This window comes from Arachis hypogaea, chromosome 16 (assembly GCF_003086295.3).
Source record: "Arachis hypogaea cultivar Tifrunner chromosome 16, arahy.Tifrunner.gnm2.J5K5, whole genome shotgun sequence".
NCBI lineage: Eukaryota > Viridiplantae > Streptophyta > Magnoliopsida > Fabales > Fabaceae > Arachis > Arachis hypogaea.
Window position 1 is genome coordinate 69,221,075 of NC_092051.1, and position 15,138 is coordinate 69,236,212.

The 15,138-nt window shown below is 39.7% G+C and overlaps 1 pseudogene; it reads right to left on the reverse strand.

Moving 5' to 3' along the window:
* Positions 1-14,721: 14,721 nt before the first annotated feature.
* Positions 14,722-14,823, reverse strand: LOC112760839 (small nucleolar RNA R71; annotated as a pseudogene).
* Between the last annotated feature and the right edge of the window lie 315 nt (positions 14,824-15,138).

Below are 15,138 nucleotides of genomic sequence, written 5' to 3' on the forward strand. Positions count from 1 at the left end.
CACTAGCTCAGTCTTCTGCTGCTGGTGGATCCTCCAAGAGGAAGATCTCTAGCTCCTTGTTTTTTGTCATCTTCTCACCATGATAAAGCTTTAAGCGATGTCCATTAACTTTGATGAATTCAGAGCTTGAAGGATGACTCAGGTGGAAAACTCTGCATAGCTCGGCCTTCTCTACTCTATATGGACCTTCCCATCTTGATCTCAACTTGCCTGGCATGAGCCTCAGTCTAGAGTTGTAAAGGAGGACTAAGTCCCCAGGTTGGAACTCTCTCCTCTTGATGTGCTTATCATGCACAGCCTTCATCTTTTTCTTGTACAGCCTTGAGTTCTCATAAGCTTCTAGGCGAAGGCTTTCTAATTCTTGTAGTTGCAACTTCCTTTCAGCTCCGGCTTTCTCAAATCCCATGTTGCACTCCTTCACTGCCCAAAAGGCTTTGTGCTCTACCTCAACTAGGAGGTGACAGGCTTTTCCATAAACTAAGCGAAAGGGACTCATCCCAATGGGTGTCTTGTATGCTGTTCTGTATGTCCAGAGTGCATCTTGTAGTCTGGTGCTCCAATCTCTTCTATGAGGTTTGACTATCTTCTACAATATATGCTTTATCTCTCTGTTAGACACCTCGGCTTGCCCATTAGTCTGGGGATGGTAGGCTGTTGCCACTTTATGAATTATCCCATGCTTCTTTAGTAATCCTGTTAGTCTCCTATTACAAAAATGGGTGCCTTGATCGCTCACGATTGCTCGTGGTGATCCAAAGCGACAAATAATATGGTTTCTAACAAAGGAAACAACAGTGTTAGTGTCATCAGTGCGGGTAGGAATTGCCTCCACCCATTTAGAAACGTAATCTACAACTAACAATATATAAAAATAACCATTAGAATTTGGAAATGGACCCATGAAGTCAATGCCCCAAACATAAAAAATTTCACAGAAAAGCATAATCTGTTGAGGCATCTCATCCTTCTTGGATATGTTACCAAACCTTTGGCATGGGGAACAAGATTTACAAAATTCAGCAGCGTCTTTAAAAAGAGTAGACCACCAGAATCCACAGTCTAAAATTTTTCTAGCTATTCTTTGAGGGCCAAAATGTCCTCCACTCTCAGATGAGTGACAGGCCTCTAAAATGCACTGGAATTCTGATTGAGGCATACACCGTCGAATTACCTGGTCAGCGCCACATCTTCATAAATATGGGTTATCCCATATATAATATTTGGACTCGCTTTTCAGCTTGTCTCTTTGATGCTTAGTAAAGTTTGGAGGAAAAGTGCGGCTGACTAGATAATTATCTACAGGCACATACCAAGGGACTACTTCAGATACTGCTTGTAAGTTGTCGAATGGGAAATTATCATTTATAGGAGTGGAGGTATCCTTAATGTGCTCAAGGCGACTCAAGTGGTCTACCACTAGATTCTGGTTACCACTCCTATCCTTAATTTCTAAATCAAATTCTTGTAGTAGCAGTATCCAACGTATAAGCCTCGGTTTGGACTCCTATTTAGCTAATAAATACTTTAGAGCTGCGTGGTCTGAGTACACTACTACTTTAGTACCAAGTAAATAGGTTCGGAATTTATCCAGAGCGAACACAATAGCTAAGAGCTCTTTTTCAGTAGTAGTGTAATTAGATTGAGCAGCGTCTAAAGTTTTAGATGCATAAGCAATGACGAAAGGGTCCTTACCTTCGCACTGAGCCAGCGCTGCTCCTACTACATGATTGGAAGCATCGCACATGATTTCAAATGACTGGCTCCAGTCTGGTCCTCTCACAATTGGAGCTTGAGTCAGGGCGCTCTTCAGCTTATCAAACGCTTGTTTACAATCCTCACTGAACTCGAACTCAATATCTTTCTGCAGTAGTCTAGATAAGGGTAGTGCTACCTTACTGAAGTCTTTAATGAATCTCCGGTAAAAACCTGCATGGCCAAGGAACGAACGGACTTCCCTCACAGAGAAAGGGTAAGGTAAACTAGAAATAACATCCACCTTTGCTGGATCTACAGAAATGCCAGTATTAGACACAACATGTCCTAGTACAATCCCTTGTTTTACCATAAAGTGATATTTTTCAAAATTCAATACAAGGTTCGTACTAACACATCTATCTAACACACTAGATAAACTATCTAAGCAAAGGCTAAATGAATCACCATAAACGCTAAAATCATCCATAAAAACCTCCATACAGTTCTCAATAAGGTCAGAGAAAAGACTCATCATGCATCTTTGGAAAGTGGCTGGTGCATTGCATAAGCAAAAGGGCATTCTCTTATAAGCATAAGTTCCAAAAGGACATGTAAAAGTAGTCTTTTTCTGATCTTCAGGAGCTATATGAATTTGAAAATAGCCTGTATAACCATCTAAAAAGCAATAATGGGATTTACCTGACAGGCGATCAAGCATCTGATCAATGAATGGCAAGGGGTAATGATCCTTGCGAGTGGCTTGGTTGAGACACCTATAGTCAATGCAAACCCTCCATGAATTCTGCACTCTAGTTGTCAAAAGCTCTCCATGCTCATTTCTTACTGTTGTGATTCCAGACTTCTTGGGCACCACTTGTACTGGACTGACCCATTCGCTATCTGAGATGGGGTAAATGATATTTGCTTCAAGTAGCCTGGTCACTTCTTTCTTGACAACTTCTAATATGGTGGGATTCAATCTTCTTTGAGGTTGACGGACAGGCTTTGCTCCCTCTTCTAGGAATATTCTGTGCTCACAAACCTGAGGGTTGATGCCTACTATATCCGCTAGGCTCCATCCAATCGCTTTCTTATGTCTCCTCAGTACACTGAGTAGCTGTTCTTCTTGTTGGGAAGTGAGCTCCCTTGCAATGATAACTGGAAACTTCTGTTTGTCCTCAAGGTAAGCATACTTGAGGTGTGGAGGGAGGGATTTTAATTCTATATTCTGCTTATGGCCAGGCTCTGGATTATCTGGAGCTGGTGATAATGGTGAAGTGCTCTCATTGTCCTCTGAAAATATCCCCACACTTGGATCTTGCCCTATGTACTTCTCTTCTAATTCCTCTTGGTGAACTTCAGCCACGGTTTCATCTATGATGTCACACTGGAAGATAGAATGATCTTCCGGAGGGTGCTTCATAGCTTCATTTAAACTGAATTTTACTATTCTGCCATCTATTTCAAAGGAAAAAGTTCCTAAAAATGTGTCCAGCTTGAACTTTGAGGTCTTCAGGAATGGTCTTCCAAGCAGGATTGATGATGGCCTTCCTGAGTCATTAGGGGGCATTTCCAGGATATAGAAGTCAATGGGAAATGTGAGCCCCTTAATGCTCACTAATACATCTTCAGCAATTCCAACCACTGTAATAATGCTTTTATCTGCTAACACAAAACGAGCTGCCAACCTTTTGTCCTTGCGCAACGGATTAAAGTATCTCATCATTCGGAGAGGAATTAGAATAAGTGATCTGTGGAACTTGTTGTTGGTTGTGCTGTGGTCCTTGGGATTGCCTTAGGTGAGGTGCTCTGTAAGCCTGGTTCTAGTTCTGCTGCCTGTTGTTGTTATTATTCCACCTCTGATTTCTCTGATTGTCTCTGCCGCCTCTGTTATTGTTGTCCCTCCAGCCCTGGTTTGAATTATCTCTGTAATGACCCAACTTCCAGTATGCCATGGTCACACAAGAAGCTAAGTGTTACCAACTTGTTCTTCCTAATTATTAACTATTACTTAATATATGAGCCTGTGCCTTCTTAGAACGTTGCCAGCTTTACGAGTAACTTTTTTTTATATCGTCGCGGATAACAAGGTAAAATAAACAGGCATACATTGAGAGAAATAGAAAGGAAGCATAAATAAACATAGAAACACAGCTGATAATATACATCATGAACACTATATCAAAACAGGTAGCGTTTACAAAGATCAAGTCAGTTTACATCCTCGTCAACCTACGTAGCTAATATATACATGACACTCCCAGGGCCTGGCCTATACAAAAGGCCGCTAAACTGGCGCCTAGGCTAGCTTAACCACTATATAGCTCCAAGCCCTCGGGTGTACTAAAACAAGTAAGAGACTAACTAATAGATAATGTCAGACTAAAGTGTCATCAAAAGAGTACTGCTATGGCTGTCAAACTATATCTACACGTGGCCGTTCAGAAGATCATCGTGAGGCTCGCCCATCTCCTCATCCTGCTCTATCTCTATCTCAGGATCCTCTTCCTGCTCATCGTCCGCAGCTACAGCTATACGCTCAGATCCACTAGAAACGCTGCTGTTACTATGTACAAAACCATTTGCGAGCACAGGTCCGTTCGCGTATATAGGAGCTACCCCACCGTCCGGTAGTGCCGGCTCATCAGGCTGTGGAAAGTCTAAGATTGGCTCAGGGGGAAGGTCTCACTCTGGTAGATTCACATGTACGTACTCTCCAGCTATCTCGGGCTCATCAGGAATGATAGGCTCAGGTGCCACCTCATTCAAGGGTTGAGCTGGTATAGAGTGTCCGTGATCATCGGGAAAAGGATGTCCAGGTGCGTTAGGATGTAACCAGGATAAGGGAAAGTCGTAAGGAGCATAGGGGTCAAAATGCGGGCTAGACAGAGGATGTTGAAAAGCTTGATTAGGTAACGCATATCATCTAATACGAGGCTCCAAACCCATAATGAAGTAACTGTGATGTACCGGATCCTCGTAGACGTAAGGGTCCTCGAACTCATAAAAGATTACGCCCGTCTCCATCTGAGGGGAAGGAAGGGAGGGAAGGGGTAAGAATTGGAGAGTTCTTAGTAGGGTCGGGGTTATTAGTTATATTCATTTATTTGATTTTGATTAGTAGATGGATAATAGAATATAGTAAAGTAGTAAATAGAAGTTAAAAATAGATAGAAGAACAAAGAACAGAACACAAGCAGAAGAGTACAAGAAGATAAAGCAAAGACTTAGCACTCAAGCAAACAAACATAAAAAAATAGATCACACACAATTAGGAATGCAACAGAGAATAATACGCAGACAAGAATGATGCATGTCTAGTCCTAGTACAGGCCATGAGCTCATGTGTCGGTTAGCACCTGCATTCCCGACATTTATCCGGTCACGAGTTCACGATTTCCCGGATACGATCTTCCGTTCAAATAAATGCGCATATAATTATTAGCAGCTCTATTGAGATAGCCTCTACTTTCTACTCGCAGGAAATATACTCTTGGGAACGGAAAATTGCTGTAGGTATCTTAGTTTCCCTACAGAAGCTCTTGGGTTGCTTTAAGCAACAGATAAATAATCATTATCTCTTGGGTTGCATTAAGCAACAATTAAGCAAACAATATCTCTTGGGTTGCCGCAAGCAACAAATAACTTTTCTATAAGCCTTCTGCCCTTAGTCCATTTACCCTGCTCTGATTTCTCTGTTTAACATATGTATTTAAAGCTTATGTAAATTTCCGAATGAATAGTTAGCCTGTCCCAAGTATAGGTTCATTAAGTCTATACTGAAACAGTTTAACTTTTCATATAATACCTAACCCTAGTCGCAACTCAAGAACTAACTATGTTGCCCTAGTTTGTTCGCTAGTTTCTGTCTGTTTTTCTATCATTAAAACTTCACATACTTTTCCTTCGATTATTATCTTTTCTACTTTTTATCTTTCTTTTATCTTTGCCTCACTAATATGTTCTTACCACTCCCTAAGTGTTTTATGAAGGTAATTATGAGATTCCGCGCTTAAAGTTGTCTTTCTAAACCTTTTACAGAAAACTGCCTTTTCCGCATTATTTTATTATTTTTATTAAAATATTATTTTTAATTAAATATTATTATTTAATATTTTATTATTATTTAATATTTAATTAATATATTTTCGAAAATTACCCCACTTTAACTTTTAACCTTTAAAAATTCACTTTTTACCACCCGTAACTTTTAATATTTCTACTTTTACCACCCTAACTTTCAGAAATTACCAAATAACCCCTTAAACACCAAAAATTTTACTTCCTTGCCCTTTTAAAGATCTAAAACCTGTTCTTCATCACAATCAAAGTGTTCTTCATGTTCTTCATAAATTCTTCAGATTCTTTCTCTGTTTTTACCCGTTTTTTAGTCTTTTCAGCAACCAATTTTTACTATAATTCATAATAAATTAGCAGCCACTAAAACCCCATCTTTTCTACATTATTTCAACATAAATTGAACCTCAATTTAAGTCTAGGATTTCGTTTTTTCATCTGCCCCAAGAACATGAACTTTAAAGCTTGAATTTTATCAAATTTCATCAAAATTTTACCAAATTTTCACCAAGAATCAATCATATATGCAACCAATTTTTAGCACAGCCAACTCATACAACATTCACACAGCTCAAACACAAATAATCAAGATTAATTTCGTGACACCCTACCTGGTTTTGCTACTCCTAATTCAGTTAGACTTTCAGGTGGTCCTTAAGCACTTTTTCCTCCTAAATCACATCAAGAACAACTTTAAATCCAAAAACCCTCAACTAACCAAATCTCACTCAGCATATTAGAAAGTGATTTCTAACCTTAGACTTGCTAGAAAGTCACATTTCTTGGCCCTCAAGTCAAGTTAAGCATGATTCCTAAGGTAGAACATCAAGAAAACACATGTTTAAGCATGTTTCCTTGAAACCGAATCAAAAGAGAGATGGTGCAGCCAACTCACCTTGATTCCAGCCTTGATTAGTCATATGATTATGTAGAGAAAGAAGAGAGGATCATTTTGGTTGGATTGGAATTTTGATTTGAGTTTTAGTTCAGCAGAAATCGAGCTTTGAAGATTTGGAACTAAGAACTTTTCTCTCTTTTTCTCTCTTCCTATTTTCGGCCACAAAGTGAAAATGAGCCAGCCTTGGGGGTTTTGGGGGTGTAGGGTGAGTTGTGATTGGTTGTCTTGGAGGTGGATTAAAATAATATTAAAATATCTCAAGTGTATAACTACTAAAACTAGATGTATCAGAACACTTGCAAAAACATCTCTAAAAATTATTTTCTGAGCTACTAGCATAAATGACACTAGTAACATATTTATTATGAGAATAAGACATGTATAATGAGGCCTTAGCATTGCTAAAGTCATCAGAGAGTGCTGGTGCTAAGCTGCACCAGTAAACTGTGAATTCGGTTAAACCGATTTTCTATTTTTAACTAAAACTGACCAGGTAACCTTATAATATCATTCAAGAAGCTTCTAATACTAATATAATGATAATATCATCCTATTATCTCTCTTTTCTCATAAATCGAGTTTGATTTGTCAAACTGAGACTATTTACGAAAAACCGAATCAAAACTCCTAACCGATATGGTTCAAAAACTAGGTTCTTCGTGACTGCGTTATCGAGCTTGCCTCGGAAAAGGTTCTAGCTTTAAAGATGACATAATAAAAATGAGGATTGAGATACTTGATGATATATCAAAGGTTTTCCCCTTAGTGATCTTCCGAAAAAATCCGTACTTTCAGAAAAGATCTCGCGTACTCGAAAACCGGGGTTGTTACATTCTACCCTCCTAAAAGAAAATTTTACCCTCAAAATTTCAGTTACCTGAGAATAGATGCAGGAAATCAGCTTTCATCTTATCTTCCAGTTCCCAAGTGTGCTCTTCTTCTCCTCTCTATCCCCAAGCTACTTTGACTAAGCGAACAATTTTGCCCCTTAGCTGCTTATCACTTTTTTCTACGATCTGAACTGGTGATGCTTGATATGTCAAATCATTTCATAACTATACTATTTTTGGTTGTAGAAAGTGACTCTCGTCGGGAATATATTTCTTAAGTTGCGAGATATGGAAAACATCATGAAGGTTTGATAGATATGGAGGAAGGGCTACTTGATAAGCTACTAGACCGACTCTTTTAAGTATTTGAAAAGGTCCTATGTATCAAGGGTTAAGCTTTTTAGTCTTAAGGGCTCTACCTATTCCAGTAGTCGGGGTTACTTTAAGAAAGACATGGTCTCCCTCACTAAACTCTAAGGGTCTACGTCTATTATCGGTATAGCTCTTTTGACGGCTCTGTGCTGTCTGGATCTTCTGGCGAATCCCCTTTATCTTCTCAGTAGTTTCTTGCACTAAGTCTGGACCTAAGACACTAGCTTCTCCATTGTCATTCCAATACAATGGTGTCTGACATCTTCTTCCGTAGAGAACTTCATATGGTGCCATTCCGATACTTTGTTGGTAACTGTTGTTGTAGACGAACTCGATCAACGGCAAATATTTATCCCAACTGCCTTGGTTACCCATCACACAAGATCTTCTTAGCATGTCTTCTAATGTCTGGATTGTCCACTCTGATTGTCCGTCTGTCTAAGGATGGTATGCTGTACTCATGTGCAATTCTGTCCCGAACGCTTTCTGGAAAGCTCCCCAGAATCTGGAAGTAAACCTCGGATCTCGATCTGAAACAATTGACGAAGGTATCCCGTGCAATCGTATGATTTCTTGAATATATATCCGTGCCAGCCTTTCTAAAGTATAATCAACTCGAATCGGAAGGAAGTGCGCTGACTTTGTCAACCTGTCCACAATTACCCAAATGGCATCGTGTCCTGTTGAGGTCCTTGGCAATCCCGTGACAAAATCCATAGTGATCTGCTCCCATTTCTATTGTGGTATTTCTAAGGGTTGCAGGGTTCCTGACGGTTTCTGGTGTTCCACTTTCACCTTCTGGCAGGTTAAACATTTTGAGACATAATCAGCTACCTCTTTCTTTAAGCCCGGCCATCAGAACATTTGTTTCAAATCTTAATACATCTTTATCACTCCAGGATGCATAGAAAATCTACTTTGGTGAGCTTCTGCAAGAATCTTTTTTCGTAATTCTCCAGAGTTAGGCATACAAATTCCATTTTTTTACCTCCATAGACCATTACAATTTTGTCTCACAGCTTCTAGTTCTTCTGCTCCCATGCGTCTCAACATTGTCATCATTTCTGAATCCTAAACACAATCTTTGGTATATCAGGCTTTCTTACTCGAATTTGGTGATGACCCGATCGCAAGTCAATCTTAGAGAACACAGTTGCACCTTTCAACTGATCCATCAAATCATCAATCCGTGGAAGTGGATACTTGTTCTTAATAGTGACCTTATTTAGCTGTCGGTAATCTACGCAAAGTCTCATTCCACCGTTCTTCCTCTTTACTAGCAATACTGGAACTCCCCAAGGTGATGCATTGGGACGAATAAATTTCTTTCCAAGTAGCTCATCCAACTGCTTCTTCAACTCTGCAAGTTCCAGTGGTGACATCCGGTACGGTGCTATGGAAATCGGTCCAGTTCCAGGTACTAGTTCAATACTGAATTCTATCTCTCGCTAAGGAGGAAACTCAGGTATGTCGTCCGGGAAAACATCAGAAAATTCCTTCACCACTCGGATTCGTTCTAAGCTTAGTTCACTGTCATTCGAGCTAGCCGCTAACAGAACGTACCCCTCACAATCACTCCCGTCTAATGTAACTCTTACATAATTCAGATATAAAGTATGAGACAGAAATGGTTTAATATCTAAACTATCAGACGGAATAACAGCAGTTCTTTCATAGCAATCAAGAAAAACATGATACTTGGACAACCAATCTAATCCTATAATAACTTCCAAACTACATAGAGGCAAACAGATTAGATCATGTATAAAAGTCCTGTTCCTAACAGTAAATGGTACTTGCAGGCACACTAAACTGGTCAATGAATTTTGGGATGCAGGTGTATGGACAATTAAATCAAAATTTAACTCAGAGAAATCTAGTCCTAACTCACGAGCAACAGATAAAGAAATAAAGGAATGCGATGCATCCGAGTCATAGAGTACAGTTAGAAATCGATTCTTGACGTAGCACTGACCTTGGATCATTAGCAGTCATAGCAAACACTCGGCCTTGTTGCTGGGTTCGTACTGGATTTCGAACAAATTTTCTTGGGTAGATCCTAGCTGTGTGTGTCCAGATTCCTCAGTAAAACAAGCGTTCATTCCTTACAGCATACAAATCTCACAAAGCCATAGCCATGAAGATCATAACAGCTATGAGGATAGCTGTGTCTCGCATCGATTCGTCATTCGGAGCTCCATTAAACTATGCCTATTCGTAGTCATTAAGGTCCTATCCGCACCAAACAATCAACATTAAGGGGATCAATCTTAATATTTCAAGTTAGGCACGAACATTTCCAAAATGAGCGCTTATAGACATTCATGCAAAATGTATCTTAAAGATACCCTAACAACATGAGACACACAACAGAGTATGCAATGAAGCATAGTCAGTCCACTCCCCAGGCTCTATTGGGAACGAACTGCTCTGATACCAAATTGTAACGACCCAACTTCTAGTATGCCATGGTCACACAAGAAGCTAAGTGTTACCAACTTGTTCTTCCTAATTATTAACTATTACTTAATATATGAGCATGTGCCTTGTTAGAACGTTGCCAGCTTTACGAGTAACTTTTTTTTATATCGTTGCGGATAACAAGGTAAAATAAACAGGCATACATTGAGAGAAATAGAAAGGAAACATAAATAAACATAGAAACACAGCTGATAATATACATCATAAACATTATATCAAAACAGGTAGCGTTTACAAAGATCAAGTCAATTTACATCCTCGTCAACCTACGTAACTAATATATACACGACACTCCCAGGGCCTGGCCTATACAAAAGGCCGCTAAACTGGCGCCTAGGCTAGCTTAACCACTATATAGCTCCTAGCTCTCGGGTGTACTAACACAAGTGAGAGACTAACTAATAGAAAATGTCAGACTAAAGTGTCATCAAAAGAGTACCGCTATGGCTGTCAAACTATATCTACACGTGGCCGTTCAGAAGATCGTCGTGAGGCTCGCCCATCTCCTCATCCTGCTCTATCTCTATCTCAGGATCCTCTTCCTGCTCATCGTCCGCAGCTACAGCTATACGCTCAGATCCACCAGAAACACTGCTGTTACTATGTACAAAACCATTCGCGAGCATAGGTCCGTTCCCATATATAGGAGCTACCCCACCGTCCGGTAGTGCCGGCTCATCAGGCTGTGGAAAGTCTAAGATTGGCTCAGGGGGAAGGTCTCACTTTGGTAGATTCACATGTACGTACTCTCCAGCTATCTCGGGCTCATCAGGAATGATAGGCTCAGGTGCCACCTCATTCAAGGGTTGAGCTGGTATAGAGTGTCCGTGATTATCGGAAAAAGGATGTCCAGGTGCGTTAGGATGTAACCAGGATAAGGAAAAGTCGTAAGGAGCATCGGGGTCAAAATGCGGGCTAGACAGAGGATGTTGAAAAGCTTGATTAGGTAACGCATATCGTCTAATACGAGGCTCCAAACCCATAATGAAGTAACTGTGATGTACCGAATCCTCGTAGACGTAAGGGTCCTCGAACTCATAAAAGATCACGCCCGTCTCCATCTGAGGGGAAGGAAGGGAGAGAAGGAGTAAGAACTGGGGAGTAGATGGATAATAGAATACAGTAAAGTAGTAAATAGAAGTTAAAAATAGATAGAAAAACAAAGAACAGAACACAAGCAGAAGAGTACAAGAAGATAAAGCACAGACTTAGCACTCAAGCAAACAAACATAAAGAAATAGATCACACACAAGTAAGAATGCAACAGAGAATAATGCGCAGACAAAAATGATGCCAAGGCATTTTGGCCAGTTTTACTGAACTTTTCTTTACTGTTTTAGGGTAGTTTCATGCATTTTCTTAGTTAATAAGCAAGTTTTGGGTAGATAATTACTTACATCTTGATTCAAGCAAACATTGTGAATTTTACATGATTTTATGAGAATTATGCATGAATTGAATGATAAAATGGATGATGCATGATTTCATGAGTTAGAACCTAGCTTTGATGCACTTTACTTGCTTGATTTCAGGACAAAAGAAGCAAGGAAGATGCCACGTTAATAGCCACTTTAGTCTAACTAACGTGACCATTAACATGGAATGGAGGCTAGCTTGCAAGGTTAATAAGAAAAATGAACACTAATAACGCCTTCGTGAGCCATTAAGCCCACGTTAGTGTCCACGTTAACTACATTAACATGGAGGAAAAAAAAAGCCCCAACGTTAGTGGTAAAAGTGAATACCACTAACGTTCTAAAAGGTACAATTGGCCACGTTAAGAGTCACGTTAACTACATTAACGTGAACTCTAACGTGGGAGGAGCAAGGAAGAGCCAACGTTAGTGACACTCACCTTTGTCACTAACGTTGGACCAAGCCACTATTAGCCACGTTAGTTGCCACGTTAATTACATTAACGTGGAGGAAAGAAATGATGAGTCAACGTTAGTGACACTCACCTTTGTCATTAACGTTGGAGATGGCAATCACCACCACGTTAGTGGTCACGTTAATACAATTAACGTGAGGCACTAACGTGGGAAGGGGTATTTGGAGCATTAGTGACAAAGGTAAGTGTCACTAACGCTCTCGAAGCTGAGGTATGCCCACGTTAAAGGTCACGTTAGCTACACTAACGTGGACTCTAACGTAGGGAAGAAAGGCAACAAGCAAACGTTATTGAAAAAGGTGAATGCCAAAAACGTTTGTGAAGGACCAAGAGGCAACGTTAGTGGTCACGTTAGTGCCACTAACGTTGAAGTTAACGTGAACCATTTTGGGTCAGGAACATTAGTGAAAAAGGTGATCGTCACTAACGTTCTCGAACCCACATTTTCACTTAACGTTAACACCACTAACGTCCTAACTAACGTCTATGCCTAACTCACACTTTTTCTGCAAGCAAAGCTAAGCCCACTAAAGATGATAACTGCTTCAACTCAAAGATCCAAAGGCCCATATCCAAGACTTGAAGAGCCAACTAGAAGATCAGAAGAGTAGTATATATAGGAGTAGTTTTGAACTAGAAAGAGCGCTTTTGGCATTGGGAGAACTACTCTCTGTATAATTTTACTTTCTCTGCAACTTCTAGTTTTACTTTCAGAATGTATTTTCTATCTTTGCTTTCCATTCCCAGAGCTATGAACAACTAAACCCCTTTCATTGGGTTAGGGAGCTCTGTTGTAATTTGATGGATCAATAATAGTTTTCATTATTCTTCTTCTTTCTTTTCTCTTGATTTTACTAGAAAGCTTTCAATCTTTATCCAATTGGATAGTTGTCTTGGAAAAGAAGCTATTCATACTTGGATCTCTTTGGAACCTTGGAAGAGGAATGAAGAGATCATGCTAGAAATGCTTTCTCATGTTGGACCAAATTAGGGTTTGGACAGATATAGTGAAATATAATTCTTCCAATACTTTGATTTGGAAATACATGTGGTATAATTAGTAACCATACTTCAACTCTTCTCATGAGCAATTAGACGAAAGAATTGGCTATTGATCAAGATTTGAGAGATTGAATTACCAAGGAATTGGAATTCAATCACTTAAGATTGCCAAGGAGATCAATGAATGCATTGATTGAGGAAGAGTTGAAAATGAACTTGATCCGGAGAATACAACATCTCCTGAGCCCAATGAACTCCCCATTTCTGATCTTACCCATTCTCTTTATTTTCTGCCATTTACTTTTATGCTCATCTTTCCCATTCCCCATTTAAGATTCTGTAATTTACTTTCCGTCATTTACATTCAGTTCTTTATTTCCAGCATTTACATTTTCTGCCATTTACTTTCCCGCTATTTAATTTCCTGCAATTCTCAAATCAAATTTTGCTTAGCTCAACTAGAACATTCCTCCAATTAAAGTTGCTTGACCAATCAATCCCTGTGGGATTTGACCTCACTCTATTGTGAGTTTTTACTTGACGACAATTCGGTATACTTGCCAAGGGAAATCTGTTGAGAGACAAGTTTTCGTGCATCAAGTTTATGGCGTCGTTGCCGGGGATTGATTTTGTATCAACAATGATTAAATTGGTGGATAACTAGATTGAGCATTTTTCTTTTGTTTGATTTAATTTCTGTTTGATTGATTTACTTTCAATTTCAGTTATTTTCTTCCCTTTACCCCTACCCGTTTGTGGTGTTCTCTTATTTGTTACAATTCAGTTCACTAACCCACTAATAGTTTGATATATTGCATCACTCACACTAACAGCATTTTTAACAAGAATACTATCTATCTCCCTTTTGCATTGGCCTTGTTGGTTGTATGACAGGTAAAAGAAGCGGGGCTTCAACTTCTTTTAATTCTGAACCTGAGAGGACCTTCCTTAGACTAAGGAGGGAAGCAAGAGGAAAGAGAGTCGTTGGTACTGAGGAAGAAGAAGAGTACTTTGAACCAGACATGGATGAGAATATGGAGAACCATCATGAAGAAGAAGCTCACAACCATGGCAAAGAAGGTCCAGTGCATCATGCTGGGCAAGAGAGAAGAGTTTTGGGCTCTTATATAAATCCAAACCCAGGAAACTGTAGAAGTAGCATCCAAAAGCCAACCATACATGCCAATAACTTTGAACAAAAGCCACAGCTCATCACCCTCGTTCAGAACAACTGTTCATTCGGAGGAAGTGTCCAAGAAGATCCCAATCAACATCTAACCACATTCCTGAGGATATGTGATACTGTGAAGTCTAATGGTGTTCATCCTGACACCTATAGACTGCTTCTGTTTCCCTTCTCACTCAAGGACAAAGCATCTAAATGGCTAGAATCCTTTCCGAAGGAGAGTTTAACAACCTGGAAAGATGTGGTGAACAAATTCTTGGTGAGATTCTATCCTCCTCAAAGGATCAATAGGTTGAGAGCTGAGGTACAAACCTTCAGGCAACAAGATGGTGAAACTCTATATGAAGCATGGGAAAGGTTTAAGGACTTGATAAGAAGGTGCCCGTCAGATATGTTCAATGAATGGGTGCAGTTACACATCTTCTATGAGGGTCTTTCTTACGAATCAAAGAAGGCAGTAGATCACTCATCTAGGGGATCTCTGAATAAGAAGAAGACCATTGAAGAAGCCATAGATGTCATTGAGACTGTAGCAGAGAATAACTACTTCTATGCCTCTAAAAGAGGCAACACTAGAGAAGTGATGAAGCTAAATAACGTGGATGCATTGCTGGCTCAAAACAAGATGATCACCAAGCAGTTGGCTGACCTTACCAAGAAGATGGAGAAAAACCAAATAGCAGCAATCACCACCTCAGCAGCAGCT